Source organism: Paramormyrops kingsleyae, chromosome 16 (genome assembly GCF_048594095.1).
Source record: "Paramormyrops kingsleyae isolate MSU_618 chromosome 16, PKINGS_0.4, whole genome shotgun sequence".
NCBI lineage: Eukaryota > Metazoa > Chordata > Actinopteri > Osteoglossiformes > Mormyridae > Paramormyrops > Paramormyrops kingsleyae.
The window spans coordinates 27,489,128-27,511,411 of NC_132812.1; positions in this window are offsets into that span (position 1 = coordinate 27,489,128).

Sequence of the window (22,284 nt, forward strand, 5' to 3'; positions counted from 1 at the left end):
CCAAAAAACAGGGTCCAAATTTAAAAGGTATTCTGTGCCTATCTCCCAAAGCAGGAGATCTGAGAAAACTCTCCCAGAAATGGCTTCTATACCCATACTTTGGTACCTTATATTATTTGGATGCTCTACTTTTTTGTACCTTATATTATTTGTACATCCTGTTTTGTACCTTATATTATTTCTACAACCTACTTTTGTATCTTACATTATTTATACACCCTATTTTTTTACCTTACATTATTTATACACCCTACCTTTGTGCATTATATTATTTATACATCCTACTTTTGTACCTAATATTATTTGTACACCATACTTTTTGTACCTTATATTATTTATACATCCTAACTTTTGTACCTTATATTTTTTATACACCATAACTTTTGCACCATAAATTATTTGTACACCCTAATTCTGTACATTATCTTATTTAAACACCCTACTTTTATACCTTATATTATTTATACACCATACTTTTGTACATTGTATTATTTATACACCCTACTTTTGTACCTTATATTATTTATACACCATACTTTTGTACATTGTATTATTTGTACACCACACTTTTATACCTTACCTTAATTATACACCCTACTTTTATACCTTATATTATTTATACACCCCACCTTACCTTATCTTATTTAAACACCCTACTTTTGTATCTTACATTATTTATACACCCTACTTTTGTACTTTATATTCTTTATACATCCTACTTTTTGTACCTTATATTCTTTACACATCATACTTTTTGTACCTAGTCACAGCTCTACATCTGATGAGTGATAAAAAGACACAGGAGGCTGCACAGTGCACCGGAAGCTAATTATTTCTCTCAGTTTTAGTGTTTTAATGCACCAAGGCTATATGCCACTGGGGGACAGTCGCCTCCTCCATGTGTTTTGCCGGACTTTCCGAAACCGGCGTGGTTCTGGGGTGTTAAACACTGCAGGACTGCAGCAGAACTGACTCATGCCAAGCATTGCATTTTATGAGTAGGCTCCTGGGTGGCCCAAGTCATCGCCATGCCGCTCTCCCCAATAAGTGCCCTCTGTTCCCACTGGGAATTCCTCGCATTCCCTCAAGGTTTTCGGCGCGGAGCTGCAGCCCTGTGCAGGAACAGCTTCGGTAATCAGCACTGCAAGTGTTTGCATTTCTCACTGCCAACATCAAGTGAGAGCCTCATCTTCGGATCTTCAGAGACTAAGCGGTTTGTTCCACTGGAGGCAGGCCGGGAGTCCTAAGCTGTCACAAACGCTCCAAAAACGTGCACCTGTCTGCCGGAACAGCTGAAGTACATGTCCACATCGGACCCCTAACCCTTCCACACTCCCGCCTCTGTCTGGCTGCTCTGTCCTCGCTTTCTAAAGTTGGCTTGCTTACTGTCACATGTAACGATATTGTTACAGCCATAAATTTGGACCCAGAATTTCTCTGCCGCTGTATTTTCTATGGTGGATATTTGGTGACAGCTTTCAAGATACACTGCTACAGTTGCCATGTGATGCATTTTCTCAGATCAGTTTTTGGCTGGGTGCTGGGCCTGCTGGGGGGGTTGTGGCTGTCTCTGCAAAGCACGATGTGATTGGCTTGTGTGAGTTTCAACACTGGTATCACCGAACATATCAAGTGCTAAAGGAGTAGCGATCATACTCTCCATCCATCCACTGGTGTTACATCACCAGGGGGCCAAAGCAGCACAGGCCACTGGGCATGGGAACAGGGGGCCGATACATTGTAAGACATGGACAAGCACATATGACTTCATATTAGGGGCAGTTTAGAAATTCCAGTTAGCTTAGCTGCATGTCTTATTTCAGTGTGATGAATGTGGTGAACCAAGGGTAACCCCACACAACACAGAGACATCATGCAAACTCGACGCACACACAGTCACACACACAGACTGGGACATTCGAACCCCCCCAGCCCTGGAGGTGTGAGGCACTGAGCCACCGTGCCACCCCTCACGCGGGACCATTTGAAGCTTTTAATACCACCCAGAGGACTAAGCGTAATAGGAATGTTACGCCTAATGCCAAGTCTTGCAGCTTGTGAAGGCCTGTCACAGTTGTAGACCACTTGCGTGTGGAATGTCATCGCATGTGTCCAGGGCAGACCTCCCACAGACAGGAAATGCGCCTTACCTGCTACGGCCTCATTCCTCAGAGTGTGGGATTCCTGGATGTCCCGCCTTCTCGTTGTCACTGCGTGATCATATGGCCATTACTCTTGTGGTACATCTCCCAACAACTACGCTTTAAGAAGTTTCTAAAAAGAAAAAAAATGTCGGTTGTAGTGTTTTCTGTAGTCAGAAATCACACCAGATTGCTTTTTGTCAAGTTTTGTTTCATGTGTCCAAACACCTTTAACCTTGAAGGTTGGTGTTTTGACTGCTGTCCCCTGCTCTGTGTGTGTGATGTCTGCATGTTCCTGCTGTGTTACGTGTGTGTCCTGTGATAGTCTCACATCCCATTCAGGATGAGCCCAGCCTGATATCCAGTATTTCCTACATTAAACTCCCAGCCCACGTGACCCTGAACTGGAAGAATGGAGATGAAAATCTTATATATTTACATAATCAGGTAACTTAATGGTAGTTCCTAGACTGGCGCCTCTCAAAGAAGTGAATTGAATACCTAGGATTTTTGTGCATATAGTGAGTACATGTCACATGCTTTCTGTGAACGTGCAGTTGCGACAGATCTTGCTTGGCCATGTCTTTCGGTTACACTGCATGTAACGATAGTGGCTGTGAATCGTGATGTTGTTTTTGCAAACTGCTCTCTCCAGAGCTCGTCTTGCTGTTGCTTACCTGCTCATTCTCCTTCACATGAGCAGGTTATTTTCGCTCTTGTTTGTCAGTGTTTAGCTCCGTTTAATAAATGTTCACATTTTACTCATGACTCAGTGATTCTTGTTTCAGGGTGAGAACGGTAATATCCCATCAGCCTCCGTCAGGCATGTTTATATTAAACTGCAGCATTTGCCTGGTACCCTCTGGGGACGATCTCACAGGAGCGAGTCACATGATCATGGCTTCTCACTGCAACTGTATATTACCCTTTATAGCCTCTACCTCAGGCAAGATATGGGCGTAATTGTCAAAGGATACCGGTCTCTGGTGCCAGTCACAAACAGGGGCCTGATCTACTCTTGCGTTAGCTTCTAACATTGGAATAGCGCTTAAATTACATTTCTTTCTTCAAGCTGAACATGTTGGGCACTTACAAATGACCTTTTTCACATTTCATTGTTTGTATCTAGGTCTTTGGAGTCGAATTATTTATCATTTAATCTGGGCTCACTTCAGTAATTACATTTGAATAAGATCATATTAATCCAAGGATGGTTAATACGTTGCTGAAAAGTCTCTAAAAACCATTGCTCCAAGGGTTATGTTACCTTTCCTGCATTTCGTCTTTCTGGCATGATTCTGTAGGATACCCTGCATTCATTTTCAATCTGCACATTCGTCCCATACAAGACATTCATTTACAGAAGCCCAAATACCGAAGAATCAGAATATGGTCATGACTGAGTGGTAGATTTCAGATGTGTGTTGCACAACTCTACATATGATATAAATGAAGACAAATGCAGTATGATTTTAGAGCAGCATTCTTGAAGTACGGAGATGGAATCATGGATTCTTAGTCATATTCAAGAGCTGGAACAATGCTGATATTCCTAAACCTCTTATTTAGTACAGATGCCGCTGGAATCAAACAGGCACTGAGCTGTACTGTCACTGTACTGAGGGGTATTAGCACTAAAAAACTGCCTGAAAAACACAATTGTGGCAGGTGCTTTCCTCAGGAATCGTTAATAATCTGAAACAAAATACTCAGGCAGCTTTTGCACTGCCGAAGTTGCACCTCATGTCTGTGATCTTATGGGGGTGTTTGTCATGAATTTCCTGCTGTGAGGAAGCCAGCGTGGCTCACAGACAGTGCCAAGTGGCGCAGCTTGGGAAGTTGGTAACACAAATGCAGAAATTATTTTCAGTTTTCCCTCTTTTCAGGGAGAAAGAATGTGGGTGGGAGGTGAACTATATAACACAAAAAAAGCAAGACAAAACGGTCATCGAAACAGCACCGGCATTCATACATAAACCCATGGAAAATGAGTAGCAGGTGGCGAAACGTGGTGTGTACCCATGAATGTGTCTGACTCAGCCTCCCAGAATGGAAGGTGGTCTTGCCCCCTCACACCTGCTAAATGCTTTTTTGGAATTCTGTCCTATTTAAGGAAAGGGGAAAATGGTGGATGTAGATTTATCCGCAGCTCCTGCCCAGGTACCACAGTGTCCCACAGGTCACTACCATCCTGAAACGGTTCCCGCAGCCCGTGTTTGGAAATGTTCTTGGTCTGACTTTTACAAAACCCTGTGATACACAGGAAATTGAAGATCATGCAGGCAAATTGGCCTGTAGTTCCTCATCTAAATGGGCTCAGACTGTGACTCTAGAAAGGAGGACAGCAGGCCAAAAAAGAACAGAACACGTGTCCAAAAAGGAGAACAAAGGGTCAAAAAGTGTGAGTGTGTTGGGGGGGGGGGTCAGCGAAATAGCACAACAACAGCATAGGTCAATAAATAAAACTATGTTAATTTATTCATTTATTCCACCGATGCAGTTCAAAACTCTGAAGGAATTAAGTTTATAGACTATAATAAAGTGCATCAAATGACATCTGTGTCGACACAGCTGAGCTTAGGAAATGCATGTCTTTCATGCTCTTACTGGAAAAATGGTGTTCTGAATTCCACTGAAGTCTGAACAATGTCTTTCGTTTTGGTATTAGAAAGCTATTAGCTGAAATTGCAAGACTTTAGCCATGATGCCATAACACTCACTGTAAGGCAGGGGTGGGCAATCTTATCCGCAAAAGGCTGGTGTGTATGCAGGTTTTTGGGATAACCTGTAGGTCAGCTATTCAAACCCAGGTGTGAGGACTCTTCAGTCAATCAGTCCTCTGATTAGTAATCTAATTAGGGAGTTGCAGCGAAAACCTGCATACACAGCGGCCCTTTCTGGATAACATCGGCCACCCCTGCTGTAAAGTGTGTGTACTGAAGCCGAGAATAACATTGCTTGCAATTTGTTTTAATGATAAAAGATATCTGCAAAAAGTAATCGCAGAACAATAATTGCAAGCACGGCCGTTCTCAGTGTCTGGGGGGTGAGTGGGTAGGACAAGGGCACTAAAAGGAGGACAGCAGTACGAGCAGAAGGCAGGAAAACCGGACTGTCTGGACAAAATCTGGTCATCCTAGCTGTGGTCCAACATGGTAGATATGGGGTCTGTTGTTGATGCAGCTGGTGTCTGCTGGAGGCGCCTGATTATTTCACCATTGATGGTGGATTCCAGGCAGGAAGCTCAGGATTTGTTCCAGTTTTCTTCATCATGAACACAGAGGGCATGGCAGTGAGTCATCCTCGCCTTTGCTAGATGGGACATCCTAAACTCCTGGTCATGAATTTAATGTTGTCTGGCTCCACCTGCCAATGCCAGCTAAAGAGATCTTACAGTGCATTGCTGGATTCCATCTCATCCATGATGTTTGCTGACAGATCTCAGCCATCTTGATTTCACGCATGTCTTCAGCCCCCAGCCGGACTTCCTGCTGGACTTGGCTCTTACACCTGTGTTTGGCTTGGACTTTGTCATAACGGATTGCTCAGAAGTAGATGAAGCCCGGTTCTTCAAAGTTCACAGAACCAATAGGCATGTTTGTCCTTGATTTCAGGGCCATCCAGTACCCACAGTTTAAGGTTGCTTGATGCGTTTAACATGGAAAGACTGAGTATATAACCATTGATATCAGCAGATAAGTTGGCCAAAGGGACTTGAGGGTAAGATGGAGAGCAGATCATATAACTTCAAGTCTACGTCCATCCATGTTCTATAACACCAAGACCGGTCATTATAATATTAAATAAACTCAAATTACCATAGTGTCGTCTAGCCTAATTATAAATAATATATGATTTTCCCAATGCATTTTATTATGATAACAAATAATTTTTTTTCAGCTGTTTTAAAGAACACACAGATTATCTTTCCTAGTTCTTTAGCTATTTTATTGAAAGAATCCTCAGAGTTATGAAAAAATCCATATATAGAAATAAAATAGCTGATGTAATTCATAAAAAAATAAATATGCCCTGCTAACAACTTACATTACCCTTAAATATATTACAGAGGACACAGTGGGCAGTAGATAACTGTTGAATATTAATATTTTAGGGGGCAGTTAGCATGTATGTAGAAAAGGCATAAATAACCCTTATTAGATTTTCCTGAGTAGGTGAGTATAGTGGGTGATAGCAGGAAAGATACACAATTCATTTGAAGCCAGTAACAATTTAACAAATTTCAACATATGAGTACCGGCAGCTGGACTCGCAGGTACTGTACACGGGATTCACGGAAACAGGAAACAATGTGTCATTATAAGCGAGGACTAATGAGTTGCGCGCACTGTACCTCATTGTTCTCCGTGTGGGTCATTACTCTTCCTAATTGATATAAACTACATTTCGACACCCTTAATAAACCGTCTGTCACCCTTAATAAGCTAGTCAAATCTGCAGACAACGCAAAATTGCGCAGTGGACCAGTTATAAGAAAACAGATAAAATTATGAAGTGGGAAGACAAGATGGAAATGAACTTCAGCGCAGATTAATGCAGGGCAATCCGTGCATGGATTAGGGCAGTGCGAGTACTGCACAGGGCCTGGAAGATAACAGGCTTTTAAAAAAGCGTTGCACATTCACAGAGATCCCTCCATTTTTTAATTGATTACAGTCCAGTGGAGCGGTCAACGGCAGCGGGGATAGTGCACTGATGTATGCGTGCAGCACTTTAGAACTGTGCAGAAGTGCAGGCGAGTCATTGTGAGGCCCGAGTCCAGCCACCTCGCTCAGAAAGGGAACCACTGCTTCCTGCAGGCTCTGATAAGAGCCGTAGGGATCATTCCCGAGCTGCCAAACAAGGCCGCCTCACAAGCTCTAAATCTATTTGGTGTTCGGCGCAGGCGAGCGATTTGGGACATCATCCAAATACCCCAGGGAAACGGACATGGGCAGCCCATACCGCTACTGTGCTATCGCTGATGCAAGAAAGGGAGGCCACAAATTGAAAGTAGAGAGGGACCTTAGTAAAGAAGAAATGCTTGGGGTTTGTGATCCCGTCTCTGAGTTAATCCACGTCAGCAGTTTGAAAAATGCTATCTCTTGGTTACTCATTTTCGGCTGAAGCCATCTTGGGTCTTTTAACTGATGTAAAAGATCTACCCACCTTCTGATTACGCATTGTGGTCAGGGTCAGTGTAGTATTTTCATCTGCCTGAGGTGTGTGTCAGTAATTTCTTACCTTATGTTTAAAGGTCACAGTAGTAGGCCGTATTCCGTAGAATATCCAGGGTGAAAATACACATGTTTGATTGTGTGTCAATTCAGAGAAGTGTGTTGAGGTTCCTGGCTGCGTACTGATAGAGCAGGTAAGAAATCATCTGTATGCACAGCTCTGAAAACGAGGATGCAGCTTAAAGGGTGTATATTTTATTTAAGCGTCCTCAGGGGGCTGGACGCCCAGGTAATCTGTAGCTTTACAACTCAGTGGCCGTTATGCCGTCCGAGAGAGAAGATGGAGAGGATCTAATGGGGGGCCATCAATCAACATCAGCTTCCAATTCCGTGAGTGTCTTCCCAGTCTCTGCTACTGTACATGGGCCTTAATAAGAGAGAGAGAGAACCTCCTCTCTGGGTCATATTGTGCTTGGCCCATCTGAAGGTCTAATTTACAGATGGGCTGCGTGATTGATAAGTTATCATCTCTGTTCGTTGTTGGATTTAGCCAGCAGGTAACCTAATGTATACGCTGTTTAACTTCTGACAAATAAGGTGCCACACTGAGACTTATTGGCCCAGATGTTGCAGCTATATAACAAATTACTTAACCTGCATTGCTACAGTAAGAATATTTAGCTATATAAATGGTATCAGAATGTGAAGAGCTGGGAAAGTCACTTTGGGTAAATTTTTCACACGTAGCAAGTCTTACCAATGTCTTCCAAGTAAGGATTTCGGCAGGAGAATCGCACCCTTAGGGAAATACACTTCGTAATCTGGGTTGATATTCATTTATGTCTGGAATCCAGAGAAGATCAACACTGTCCATGATACGTGTATAGAAAAGGCCGGTTTCATAGCCAAGCCCAGGAACAACTAGAGTAACATGCTGACACACAGCAACTCTGACCAGTTTGAGGTCAACACTGCTTCCAAAATCCTAAGCAGAACCCTTTCAGAAAGTCCCAAACACACACATGTTTGTAATTATATCTTTGTGGGGACTCTCCACTCATTTCTGTGGGGAAAACTATAATCTCAACATGATGACCTTAACTCCTACCCAGCCCTAACCCTAACCATAAGTAACCAAACTAAATATGAGATTTTTTGCATTTTTAGTTTTTCGACTGCATTCACAGATCTTTGTGGGGACCTGAAAATGGTCCCCACAACGTCAAAAAACAGGTTTTTATATGGGGAAAATTTGGTCCCCATAACGTAACATAAATATAATCCACACACACACACACACACACACACACACACACACACACAAATAAATGCATATAGATAAATTCCAGGGGCTTTTTTCAGTTTTAAAAAACACAGATATGATCTTTCATAGCTATTCTATTGGTGTGAAGATAATATATAGAATATATAAAATAATAGGAAGTTATTGTTACACCTGTTTTATGCCTGAGGAAGAGCGCGCGCTCTAACATTATACGAAAGCGACCAGAAGGTGGCGCAGAGCTTCTGAAATATGGAAAAATTACCGGCAGTTGCAGCAATGCTGATGTGTGTGCGGGAGACAACTGAGAAGCCGGGGGCCGACGAGTATGAAGAGGAACGCCAGTGCGCGCCGTATGCGTTCCCAGTATAAATAAAACATAAAACATCACAACTCCTGGATCTGTTTAAATGAACTGAAACTACATTACCCCAGTGATGCGATCATTTTGAAAGAGAGAACGCTCCTTATTAAGCAGACTCAATGTGAATTGCGGTTTTGTGAATAGCTGATATTTACCCCAAAATGCTGAAATGACATACATCTCTTCATAGAGATTTTAAAAATCAGCGCCATGTCGTTCATTACCAGAGATATAAAATGTTTGGTTAGAAAACCATAAAATTAGTTTGAACCGATGGCTATAATGTAGGCAATATAATTTATACTGATCATAAAAACATTATGCAATTCTCTAGTGTTAAGGATATTTGCAGCTGTACTAATTTTGCTAAAAAAGTAATGATAATAATAATAATAATATGGTCTGCTCACCTACATATATTTATTTGGTCCATGTTTTTTATGTTTCCAAATTTTGTTCACATTTTAACATTTTTTTTCTCTCTTTTAACTCTATGCTATGTACCTCTATTTTGAAAATTATTGTTCAGTAAAAAGGTTCTTGGACCATGTGGTGAACACAGAAGACGTAGAGAGTCTGTGCACCGCACACACCTTCCGTACCCGGTGAGCACGTCCCCGGTTTGTATGGTAAACCCAACGGGAAATACAGAGACCAGCACAGGCGGGAAAAATTGCAGTATGACGGAGGGATATGAGGTCTGCATGTCTGGGATATTCTTCCCGAGGAGGTTAAGTAACAGCATCACTGGAGCTCTGTCAGACATCGTCTTTTCTTTGTTGGCTTTTGTGCTGTTTGCAGCGGATGGGACACACCTGCCAATCAAAGCCTTCTGCAGGCGGGAATCACTGTGTCGTCACAGCCACAAGGCCATCGCGCTCCTCACTTACGGGCCTTTTAATAAGATTAAGCAGGGTCATTATGGTACCGATAGAAACATGGTGGTGCGGGAGAATGTACCAGCAACTCAAATTAAACATGGATCGCGCTGTACACAAGGAATACAAAATACTCCGCCGAATTCCTATATGGGGGAACGGGAACACGAGGAAGCAGAAGATCAAAGGCAAAGGCTGTCTGCAACATCTGCTGGAACCATCCAATCCTCTAAGTAAACTTTCAGTAAACCCCACACGGGTGATATCACACATAACGCGGCGATATTTTACACTCCAACGTGGCTTTCATTAGAAAGCGTTACCCGTGCGTGAGTGCGTGTGGTCAGATAATAACGCTCACGGTGGTTTTTGAACAAGGATCCTTCATAACTTTTAATGTATTTGTGTACTTTATATATTAAAATGTGTGTGTGTGTGTGTGTTTAATATATATACACACACACATGCACACACACTCTCTCTTTAATATTGGTTTGGATATCTGGACCCCGGCACATGAAAAGCCCCCAATCTCGATTGCGTGAAGGTGCTCGGCTGTCCACCCATGTCAAAGGCACGGTGTAAATGGAGCAGCGTCCGGCTTCTGCACGGCTGGAGGCTCCGCATCAGGCTGAGCACTTTGTTTGGGTCGAACAATGGGCCGGTCAGGCACCGTGGCAGCGTCACCCGGCGGATCCCGCAATGCTCAGCACTGGCTGGACCATTACCTATTCAGCGCCTCCGAGATATATATAGGATATATATATATCTAGGATATATATAGGATATATATATATCCTCCTGAGACCCAAGGAAAAAAGTGTCCTTCAATTTTAGGATATAGATTCTTTCCTCTCTAATTTACTTTTATTTTTTAATTTGACAGCATGTCCTCTTTAGTGTACAACAGGAATAAATATGTTTCCTTACATCAGTGAAAAGATGCAAAAACAAAATGTCCACTACAATGGACATGAATGAATGGGTGGGGTCTCAGGAGGATATTACAGTATATATATATATATATATATATATATATATATATATATATATAGACCTAGATTATGTTCATTTGTGTCGGCAGATATGATACTAATACAGACAGGCCTATTAATTACACAGATTTTTGTAAGTAAATTTTATTAAGCCACTGCAAAAATGTGAATTATGTAACTTATGCAAGTTGACCAATTTTCACCATTAAATAAATTCAGCATTATTATATTATTGGTACATATGATGTATTATTATTATTGTTAGTATCATTGTTATTATTTTTAACCATATTTTTATTTGCTTAATGCACCCGTGGGAAAGCTGTAGGCTTACAAAGGTGCATTCTTCTGTTTTTTTCTTTTTTTGATATATTGATGGGCCTATTAAAATTAACTGTGAAGGGAACTAAATTTATTTGTACCACCCACAGCTAAAAGTTACATAAGCGTCGGAGGTTATATTTTCAACTGCACGTCTCTGCGGGTTTAAATCCATTTCGGACCGGACCGTAACAAAAGGCACAGGAATGTGAAGTGAACCAACAGAAAACAGAAGGACTCCGGGCCGGCGGCCGCTCCGAAGGCAGAGCACACAGGGGAAGCCCTTTCAAGGAACCCTGTGGGTCCCTCACTGTGAGAATATGTATCCTTCTGCCCAAATTCCCATTAGCAGCATGAATAAGGAGGCAGTGCATCAGTAACCGTAATTTACCGTTAATTCTGGGACTGTCCCATGAAACAAGGGGCTCTTCCAGATGAACCTACACGCTGTCAGCTGACGTCGCGTTAAAGCGCTTCATTACCGGATTAATGGAACCCAAGGCGACTGAAACACGGAGGGCAGAGAGAGCATCGCGCGGCACACGGAGGAGACAGTGATTATGGAGCATGACCTTCTTCCTCTGGCAGTGACTGCGGGAGGAGCAGGAGCTCAGCCTGTGTTTGAGTCTGAGTGCAGGCTGCTGGGTCTCCACTGCGGCTCATACGTGCAATTAATATAATAACGTAATAACACAACGAGCACGTGCAGCCTCCCTTATTTATACCGCCCTGCATTATACACGGCTGTATGTGGGTACGGTACATCTGCATTTTACCCCGGAGCAGCATGTGGATGAGCAACTGCGCAATTTTCATTTGTATTATTATGAGAAACAATGCCACAAAAACAAACAAAGCGTTATTAATACAAGTACATGCAAAATTCATTAGTTATGTCATAAATGAAATCGTGGAGTAATTACTTTGTGTATTGCATCATTATTATATGCACAGGCTCATTTATATAACTGAAAAATTAGTTATCTCAGTAAAAACATTTGGAGGTATATTAATTCTTCTTACGGAGAGTGTGAGTGTAATAACCGGTCTGGTGGTATAATATTCCCTTTTTAACTTGCGGATCACATCGGACACGTGGGAGTTTATGGTGTGGCAGTCAGCTGTGTTCGCTCAAGGCCACCCACATCCCACATCTCCGGTACAGAGATGCACCTTCCTAACTTGACGACTGCCTGCTCAGCGCGAGCCCTGCTGTTACACTATGGATTTTGGGAGTTAGTGTGTGATGCTCAAATAGAACATCCTGAATGGTGTAACCAAAACATTAAAATAGAAATCACTTAGTGTAGAAAGCAATAAAATAATGTTAGTGTTGACAACAGAAATAACACTGTAAATGTAATTATTAATGTAAAATTACTAATAATGTTATTCTTGAATGTCGTTATGATTGCAATAAAAATGTTGAGACTCCTTCCAATTCAATCCTGTCCTTTTGGTTTTTTCAACTCGCATGATGTGTGATGAGCCAGAAATTCCAAGGCAAACGTTTGAAATGTTTCAGAATACTATCATGGGACTGATTAAAATCATAAGAGCAATGCTAGAGAGCCTTGGATGACTTCAAGTTGCAGTTTCCCTTCTGTTTGGCCCGCATTACGCCGTGCCGCCCTTGTCCCTGACATTCAGGAATGTTGCAAAACATTGTAGTGGTGGGAAAAGTCAGTTTTCTTTAGTAAAGAAATTGCCCCCAAAGCGTTGCTACTCTGGTGAGGCAGGGGGCAATCCTCTTCACGGATCCTTATTGTTCCTTCATTGCTGAAGCTGCTAATGTAGCATTTAGCATAGTTATAAAATGGAGGAGGACTTCACAGACCTGCAGCACCTCCTCTGTAGTTATGGGCCCAATGTCATAGCCGACGTTAATGAACGCACCGGTGGGTTGGATTCCCCTCGCACGTGTGGGCCGGCCAAACCTCTCACACTGCTCTATTATTTACTCTAAAACAATCTCGGGGAAACAGACCCTCTCCTGCAATTTTGGCACTGGGAGGGCTTGCGCCCCTTCTGCGGTGAAGATAGCGAGGGAGGGGGTATTGTCTGCGCTGAATGCGACGCAGCTTGCAGGAGTGCGCGGTCGGCGCGCTGCGCCCTGGGGGATGTCTGCCATGCGAACAAATATTTTTATAAATTCAGTGCCTCCCATCGTGTTTTCCAGGTCTTCTCTAATGCAAATGGAGCCACCGTAATGAAAGTGAGGAAGGCCAGAGGATGACCGCTGGCTTGTAAGATCAGGAGCTGCATGACAGAAACGATTATGAGAGCGCTGGGGTTTTATTGGAAGGCTTCGCCTATTGTGTCTGCCCTAATGAATATTAAGGTATTTGGAGCACTTTAAGGAGTAATCTCCGCACTAATCCCTTAATCCCTTGAAAAAACACATTTTAACACATGAAAAGGGGTCATTTAACTTCTCCTCATTCATTTTCTGCCTTGAAGATGCTGTGATGCTAGAGATTAGTTTCATTAAAGGGTTATATTGTCTGTGCGGGGTTCGCTGTGTCATGGATACCGAGTCATTACGCAGTAGCCCAGGTTAAATCCCTCTGCCCCCCCCCGTACCCCCCCCCCCCCGTGCGCCTGGCCGCTGCAGCCAATACGCATTTAAAAGCGCTTCACCGCAGCTACTGCATGCTGCCCCCAGCGGAAGCAGTTTGCTGCTGATGCTGCAGGGTCACATGCACAATCGTGGACGCATCTTTCAGAACACGAGACTGTGGCCCATAACAGAAACACTGTGCTGCTTTGCTGCTTAATACTGTAATGCTTTAGTGCTCAACACTGTACACTCCAGTAGCAGGCTGTGCTAGTACTACAAAGGTTGTGTGTACAAATTCCAGGTAGCATACTGGGTATGATGAAAGAATTAAATGTTCTGCTGGACACCGTGTTCCCAACAGACATCAAATTATCTCAACATCATTTTCAAAGTCAATGGCAAGAAAGCACATGTTGGTTACCGTCCTTCCATGTTCATCTAACGTAAGCTGCAGGATTCTGCTGTTGCTGCAGCACATGGATCTGCTCTCCATTTCGTCCTGGTTTCATCGCTCAACCTGAAGACCAGGTTCATTCCGGCTCTGCCGGGACTTGTCGCATCCTCCCTGAGCCACCAAGGACAAGCACAGCGAAAACAGGGAATGCTGTCGGGGGGGGGCTTGTGGTGACCAACCCCAAGACATAGAGCCCATGTGCCAGGAAGGGTGGGGGCGTCTGAACAGCGAGTAGGTCACTGACGTGTGAGGGAGACAAGCCTTTAAATGTAGGGGGCTCGGGGATCCTCTTTAAAGGTGAGTGGCGACATAATTAAAAAGATAAACCTGATGAACGCGGCAGACAGATAAGGCTTAATGAGAAGGAACTGCAGGGTTATCAGCCTATCAGTTATAATACCCCCCCCCCCCCCCCCCGTCTGGCTAAACAGAGCCCTGATGCCAGAGGAGCTTCCGCTCCCATTGGGTCCAGCATCCGGCCCTCTGCGGTGTCAGTTTTTATCTGCCTCCTCGCAGACAAGGCCGCAGACAGCTCTCCCCACAGCCCTGTACCTCCTATCAATATATACGCAGCCGAAAGCAATTACGCACAGGCAGCCAACGCCGCCGCATTTAATGCGGGAGACGAGCAATCAGACGAGGGACTATTGGCTGCAGATTTTAGTTTGTGCATTAATCCTAAATTATGGCTGTTTTTCTCTGAATGGATTTGTGCACTCTAACAGAAAATGGCCATTAAAGGGATATACAGTTTGGACAGAGCGGGGACACCTTCCTGTATTAGCTTAATGGGAAACGGCTATGGGTTATGAATCTGTCGGGGACGGAAAGAACAAGAAAGCTTTCAAATCTGATTTATTGCTCCTCACCTGGTCATTAATCAAGCTTTGAGGAGAACGTTGCTATATTGATTTTAATTTATTTTTCACGTTAGCCGGACCCACTGTGTTTTCCCGCGGAAAGGCAGAAACACCTGATAGATAAGTAAATGTTAGCATTGTCCCGTGGAATTCCGAAAACCGGGAGCGATCCGTTTCCGGGAGTTTGAGTGCTGCTCTCATTTGTAAAGCGGCACTCACGCTAAACGTCTTCGGGAACTCACTCGTCTCTCCTTTGTCATTTGGCTTAGTTGCCCGGGAACACGCCTGCTGCCCTTCGCTGCTGGGCTATAAATCGAAACCAGTGACATTTGGAGGCTCCACTCGAAGCCGGAGACGTGGGGAGGCCTTAATTATCCAAGAAAAGTGAACAAACGTGCCTGGGCAGCGTGGAGGGAAACCAGGGAGGAGGGCAGCAGTGTGATAGAGAGAGCCACGGCTCTGAGGACAACAAGCATTCAGACAGCACTGTCCTTGAGCCAGAAGCAGGACTTCATGGTCATAGTCAGAAACATACTGCTTCTTCTGGGCTTCAATGGAGCAGTGTTACCACTGAAGAGCTTAAAACTAAATCAAATGTATAAAGAAACGACAGGAGTTACTGGGAATGAAAAACTCAAGTCAGCCCCAGCACCTTCACCAGCTCTTAAACTTCCCTGCATTCAGAGAAGTAGCCAAAAGACAAGAGGTTGGTTTGCGTCTCTAGCCTAGATCTTCTAATGACATGGAGATGCCCCGGTCTACAATATGTGCTTCAGGCTGGGGAATCTGGAATCTCTTACTCTTCCCAGTAAAGCCTGGGATTCACCCACTTCCATTATCAGTGTCTCAACCCAGAGAGATCAGTCCTGAATTGGGCTATTTTCTGGAAGATTTCAGAAGAAATCTTAATGCTGACTGTCATGGCAAATGACAAATTCATAAACAACAGAGATTCTCCTATTTACTTCTTTTTAAAATAGTGACTGCCTTGAAAATATTAATTTGAATATATAAAACAAAGGACATTAAGTACACATTATTTGTGGTTAATCTCCTTGCAATAACCTTAATCCTCATATAATTTGTTACATAATTAAATACAAAGCATACACTTTTGGAATAAAACAAATTACTAACCCCATAAAAGGGTTTTATCTGGTCTTTCATTTCGTTTCATTAATTAGTGGCACAGTGAACTAATCAAAGACTATTTCGAGTTCCAGTATAACTACATAATTTTACTTAAAATCTATTATGAAAATTCGTGCCTGTACAAGACGCAGTAAGTGACGCTGACATCTTTACGACGATAACACGACGCCTAAGATGCCGTAAAAACAGAAGTTTTTTTCAGATTCCTGCCATAAAACTTCCCGTTGCTATTCTAGCGAAGTGGCTCACTGTAATTATTACTTTGCAATTAAGGGGTTATTTACATGCATGAAGCAAGTGTCCAAAACCACATACGTTATTTATTATTATCATTATTGTGGTTGTTATTGATATCTTTGTTCATTTCTTAATTTATTTATTTGTAGACAGTTTATTGGGCAGATAGGGAGAAAGGGATTATACGATGCCAACATTAAGGTGCATACGCACACGTACCGCGGGTGCTAGCCTGTCAGTCCATGGCTAAAACGAATCCCTTTAGTTCAACATGGACCGCGGAGCCTTCAGTGTCCCGGCGCTGGGGCCCTTTCGCGGTCGGAGCTCGCCGATGGACGGCTAATCCGATCGCGAAGACGCGCCTCCGCTTGTGAGCGATCCCCCTTCACCGTGAGCGCTAATCCAGCTTAGCCCCTTAACGGTGCCACTTGTGGCGACCCAAAAGCCACGGCGAGCTCTATAAACTCCTCCATTAAAATGCAAATGTCCCCTGCGGAGAAAATCAAGTCGCACAAAAGTGAGTGAATTTGCCCATGCACACCGAAGCACAACACAGATACTACAGTAATAACTGATGCTGCGATTACTGCTCCGGCAGCACGAAATACACCCTCAGCCAAAAATAAAACGGCATCCCATTTCATTTCTGAAGAGATTTCTATATATTTTTGTTGTTGTCAGGAAATGAACAAATTGTTATCAAGCTAACAAAGGCTGTATGCTATCTGGCTGCCAGCCTTTTTTTGCTGATATTATTTTCTCTCTATCACACAGGAAATGATTTTACCTTTTTACTCTATCTGAAAATCCCTTAACAAAAGTGCCTCCCCCCACTTTCCTATATAGAAAACTAAGCCGTACAATAATACTATCTGGATATATTAAAGCCAGACTGTAATAAAGCAGTTTCAATTTACACAATTACGTTCTCTGGAATGAGACTTTCACTCTGTTTGAACATAGATTGCAAGCCATCGTCTCATTTTTTCTTATCAATATCTTATTGACAATTGTTAATTTTAATGTATTTGCATTTCCAATAATAATATTACCAGTGCAAACTATTTTTTTTTTGTTCTAGTCAAGCAAGTACAATCATGTTTGTTCTCAGAGTAGCTTACTCTAGTCTCCTTCCGCAGTCCAGTGATATGTAATTTAGGTGAACTGGTGTCTAAATCATCCTTAGCATGTGTAATTCTGCATTGGGTATGTGGTTATGGAAATTGAATGGATGGATGGATGTTCACCCCAAAGGTGTGAACTCCAATGCTATAGGGCAGATGAGTCATCAGACTGGTGAAATAACAACGGAAGTAATTTAAAATATTTAAATGTTCACAAAAACCTATATAAATATAAATGCTGCAAGGTGTGCATTGAATAAAAATTATGCATATTACACCGTTTCATTTTAATTTTTTATGTGTTTATCTTTCCACCCCTGGGTGTTTTTCTCTGTGTTCCTCAGCCTGATTGGACTGATTAATTGCACTAATTATTGTTTCATTGCTTTTTCTCTGGCGTAGCTAAATTCTGTTTCCATGGCTACCTGTCCTTCGACCTAAACCATTACGGGTGATAAGCAAGTTACCTGGTGTAGGTTAATGAGTCTGGGTTCAGGCACACGTGTGAGCATGTGCGAGTAACACATACCCCATGTGGAGGTATCTGATGGGCCCTCGGCCTTGTGGCAGACGTGCAGACTACCCATACAAAGGGCAGAACACTCTGCTGTCACATGAAAGCGCAAAGCATTCTGGTCTGTCGAATCTTACAGAGCTGCACCAACAGCAGACTCACTAAAACTCTCAGCGTTTTGGAGCAAAACAGTAATAAATGTTACAGATTTCATTTGTGTGATTTTCTTAAGCACCCTCATTTAACAGTGACGCTTTGTGTTAAGTCTGGATGCGCGTGACAAGCGATGTGAAGAAACCGCGTGTGAGGCCGCGTGCGGAGATGAATCTCAGTGTCAAGGCGAAGTTGCTGAGGAAAACATTTTTTCTGAAATTGTGAGTTATAAGATATGAGCGGGAGATCACAGGGAAAGGAGAAGCACAAAAGCAGCAAGGAAACGAATAGCTCACTGGTCTACCAGTCTACTCCACAAGCATGTGCTTTATCTGCCTTTTCACTATTAATTACATTTCTTTTGAATGTTGGGAAGCCCTGAATAATATTTATGGCTCATTCCGGAGTTTAGGGCCAACAGCTTGCATTTTAATTTAACGGGACACACCGAACATCAGCACCAGTAAACCTCCTGATGAATCTTTCGATTTGACCGAAGGCAAACATGTTTATTAAAAGTACAGCGTGTCATTAATTCAACGGCATCCTGCGTATTTCTTAATTATTTATAAGGCTGATTTATTGCAGAGCTGCATTTGTGCTGATTTGAAATTTCCCCTCCTCATATTGTAACTGTGGAAATGAAAGCCAGCAGCAGCACCGAGGGAATATCAACTTATTATGGTGGGGGGGGGGGGGGGCTGTGTAGGCAAGGGACACCAGCACCGGTAAACAAGCCATACTGGTGTCAGGAAATGGGTCTGGAAGCTGCTGGCTGTGGGTACGGGAGCTGAAAGGTCCCTTGTCACTTAACCATCTGTCACATCCAGAGTCTTCCGAAGGCTTCCAACGTGATGTGGGTATTTGCTGCCATACGACAAAAGAAGACCAGCTCTGTCTCAATAAATCACTGAGAGGTTAGTTAGGAACCGTAATGAAAATTAATGCTAGCCAAGTTACTATTTCTGGAATAAAATAATTCAACAACACAGAAAATGCTTTTAATTCACTAGTCGGATCATAATGGTCTGTCAAATTCATGAATTATTTAATTATGTTCCCAATGAATGGTGCACTTTGTAAAGTCATTTTGGAGAGTTTTTTCCCGGACATAAAGTCGTAATTTTGATTTGTAGGTGGGTTCATATTAAACTTTGGTAAAACCCAGTTTGGATTGTGTCTTTGTATCAGCTCTCCCATGTATGTGACTCAGTCTAACCCGGTACAACAGGGTCCAGACCAAACGCAGAAACCAATGAATATGCCGTTTAATGGGTAGATATCAGTTTAAGTCATTTAACTGGGCCCATTTAGGGTCACAAAAAAAAAGGCACTGAAATCCGATTGGACCGAAGTGGAACTTCTTTGCTGAGATGGTCAGCATTACTCCAGGCTCCAGGAGAAGCATAGTGGTGCAAACATCATGTCGTGCAAACAGTCAGTCAACACCACATCTGCAGAGAAGATGAGAGAGTTCTCAATATACATCTCAAAATAATGGGTGAGATCATCACTGCGCTTTACTTATATATATGCTTATATAAGCAGGTATCATAATAATACCGGTGACTACTGTAACTACGATGGATTATTATGAAAATGATGATTATAATAATGCTTGCTTCATTCCTGTCAGGAGGAACAAGGCCAAGCAGGACATGAAACACCATGTGGAGGGGGTCTATCTGGAGGGGGTCTATCAGGAAGTCTGACTGTTTTCCCCTCTGTGTAGAAAATCAGGTGGGCTATGAAAGGGGAGTCTGGAGCAGGTCTTGGTGGTCGGGGGGGGGGGGGGGTTAGCATGTGGAGGGGGAACCCATAGGACATGGTTGGGGGTGTTCTAGTGCATTCTGGGTTATAGTACACCCCCCCCCCCCACAGGGCTCAGAGGGGCCTGGCTGTCTGCCACTCCTGCCTGGGCTTTCATCTGCTGTATCCATCATATCTGCACACATTCCCAGCCCCGCCTCCCTGCACCACCCTCAGCCCCCCAGCCTCTCTGGCCCCAACACCCGTGCGGCCTGATCCCTAAGCTTCTGAGGCCCCCAGGAGCAGCGGCCCCGTTTGGGCTGACATCACTGCTCTCCCAACCCCTCTGGGAGTGAAGGGGGCCCGGACCTCCTCCAGTGCAGGCGTGGGAAGGGGAGGACTTGAACTGTACCTCCCAGTGAGGATCTTCCTTGATGTGCTCCATCACGGTCTACAAAAAAAGACAGTTACCATGAGTGTTCTGCTTTTTTCCACTGTCAAAATGTAGAGCGGAACAATGAAATCCACACGCGGCCGTCTGGCCTCCGGGTGAGCAAGCGGGCGGCTACAGCGCTGCGCTAACGGAGCAGGTCAGTCACTCTCCATCCCTTTCTCAGCCTGTGAAGTGCATGTGACACTCTATGAGGTATAAACATCAGTCAGAAAAATAGCCCACAAAAGTAATATTCCATGGTGAATCCACTTCTGTATTTAAATATTACAAAGCTATTGAGGTTTATATTCTGTAATTGTGTGTGTTTTTTTTTTATTATTATTTGTATCGTAGGAAGGAATGAAAACACAGAGGAAGAGGGACTCTGAGGCAGGGAGGGATGAAAGCAGAGAGGAATAGAGATATTGAGGCAGGGAGTCATGGAAGCAGGGAGGGAGGAGTGAAAACAGAATCGAGCAGAGGCTCTGAGGCAGGGAGCAGAGACACAGCGGTGGGGGGCATGCAGAAAGGGGCAGCTTGGAGTTGTGCAGTTCCTGGGAGCACGGGGGCATGGAGCCCCATGTTCAATGGTCATTGTCCAGGCACTTGATGTACCCCTGGCACCAGTCCCCATATTGCAGATATCCAGGAAGGTAGCAGCAGCCTCAGGTGGCCAGAGACGACCACCTGAGAAGGTGGATGGTTCTCACAGCACCGCATGCCCACGACGCGGAAGGTTCCGGAACGGGGGGAGACGACGGCATCAGGAAGCCGGTGGGACAAAAGCGGCGTGTTAGCATGTTAAAGGAGACGTCACACACGAGTGTGTGTCCTCGGCAGGGTCAGCGTCCCCCGAGCCCCGGTGTCGCCCGGGGATGATGCATGGGCCTGAGATCGGGCATTGTGCCTCTGTCCTCGCTGGCGGCTTTGTGCGACGGGCCACCCCTCTCCCGGCACCTTCCAGCTGCCCTTTGTTACCCACGTCCCCAAATGTCACCCAGAAAGCTGTCATTTCAACACGCCACTCTTGATAGCTGCTCCCCAGTACAAAACCACCCACTTTCATTTTTATGTATTTATTTTCTGTTATTTTGCCTTATGTGAGCTCAGAGCTGCTTTTCTTTCCTGAATGACTGAAAAAACATCCCACATAGCCTCTAACTACAACATCTATACTGCAAATTGTGTAAATTCGGTCTGCATTATTTAAATTACTCACGCTGTGGCCATTATATATATTTTTGCTTTACCTGGGTCTCACACTAACACTCTCTCAGACGAGGCGCTGATCCCAGCACAGTCCTGTATTATGACTGATGAGAAACAGAACCACGTCTGAAACTTGTGTCATATCCCTGGGGGGTTTTTACCATTTTTCTTGGAGGTGCCGCCGTTCTCCCCTCCCAGGCCACGTAAATGGAGGTATGGACAGAGGGAGCGGGCGGCCGGACCCAGCGGTACCGGTCCGTGAGGCTCCAGTGTCGGTGCCCCACCCCTCCCTGAACCCATGTCTTTGTCATGCCGCCAGTCTGGGGTCTGACGCGTCATCACATGCCTGGCAGGAGAGATGGCGGACAGTGACAGATGGTTAGATGGTTGCCAGGGCGGGGGCCCCTGAATGGCACGGTAATAACGGCGGCGCCATTCAGAGGCATGGGACGGGGAACAGGAAGTGGCCGGTTTTACGTAGGGGTCGCTCTCCTCAGGACGCAGGGAGCCCGGCACGCCCCAGACCATGGGAAACACCACTGAAAAGGGAAGGTACGGTCTGAAATGGAATAGGAAGCATTCTACACTTAGAATAAGTCCACCAGACAACTTTATAATATGTTCCAAAATATACACCCCATAAACGACTCTAAACCCTGTTTACAGTGGCTTAGGCCAACC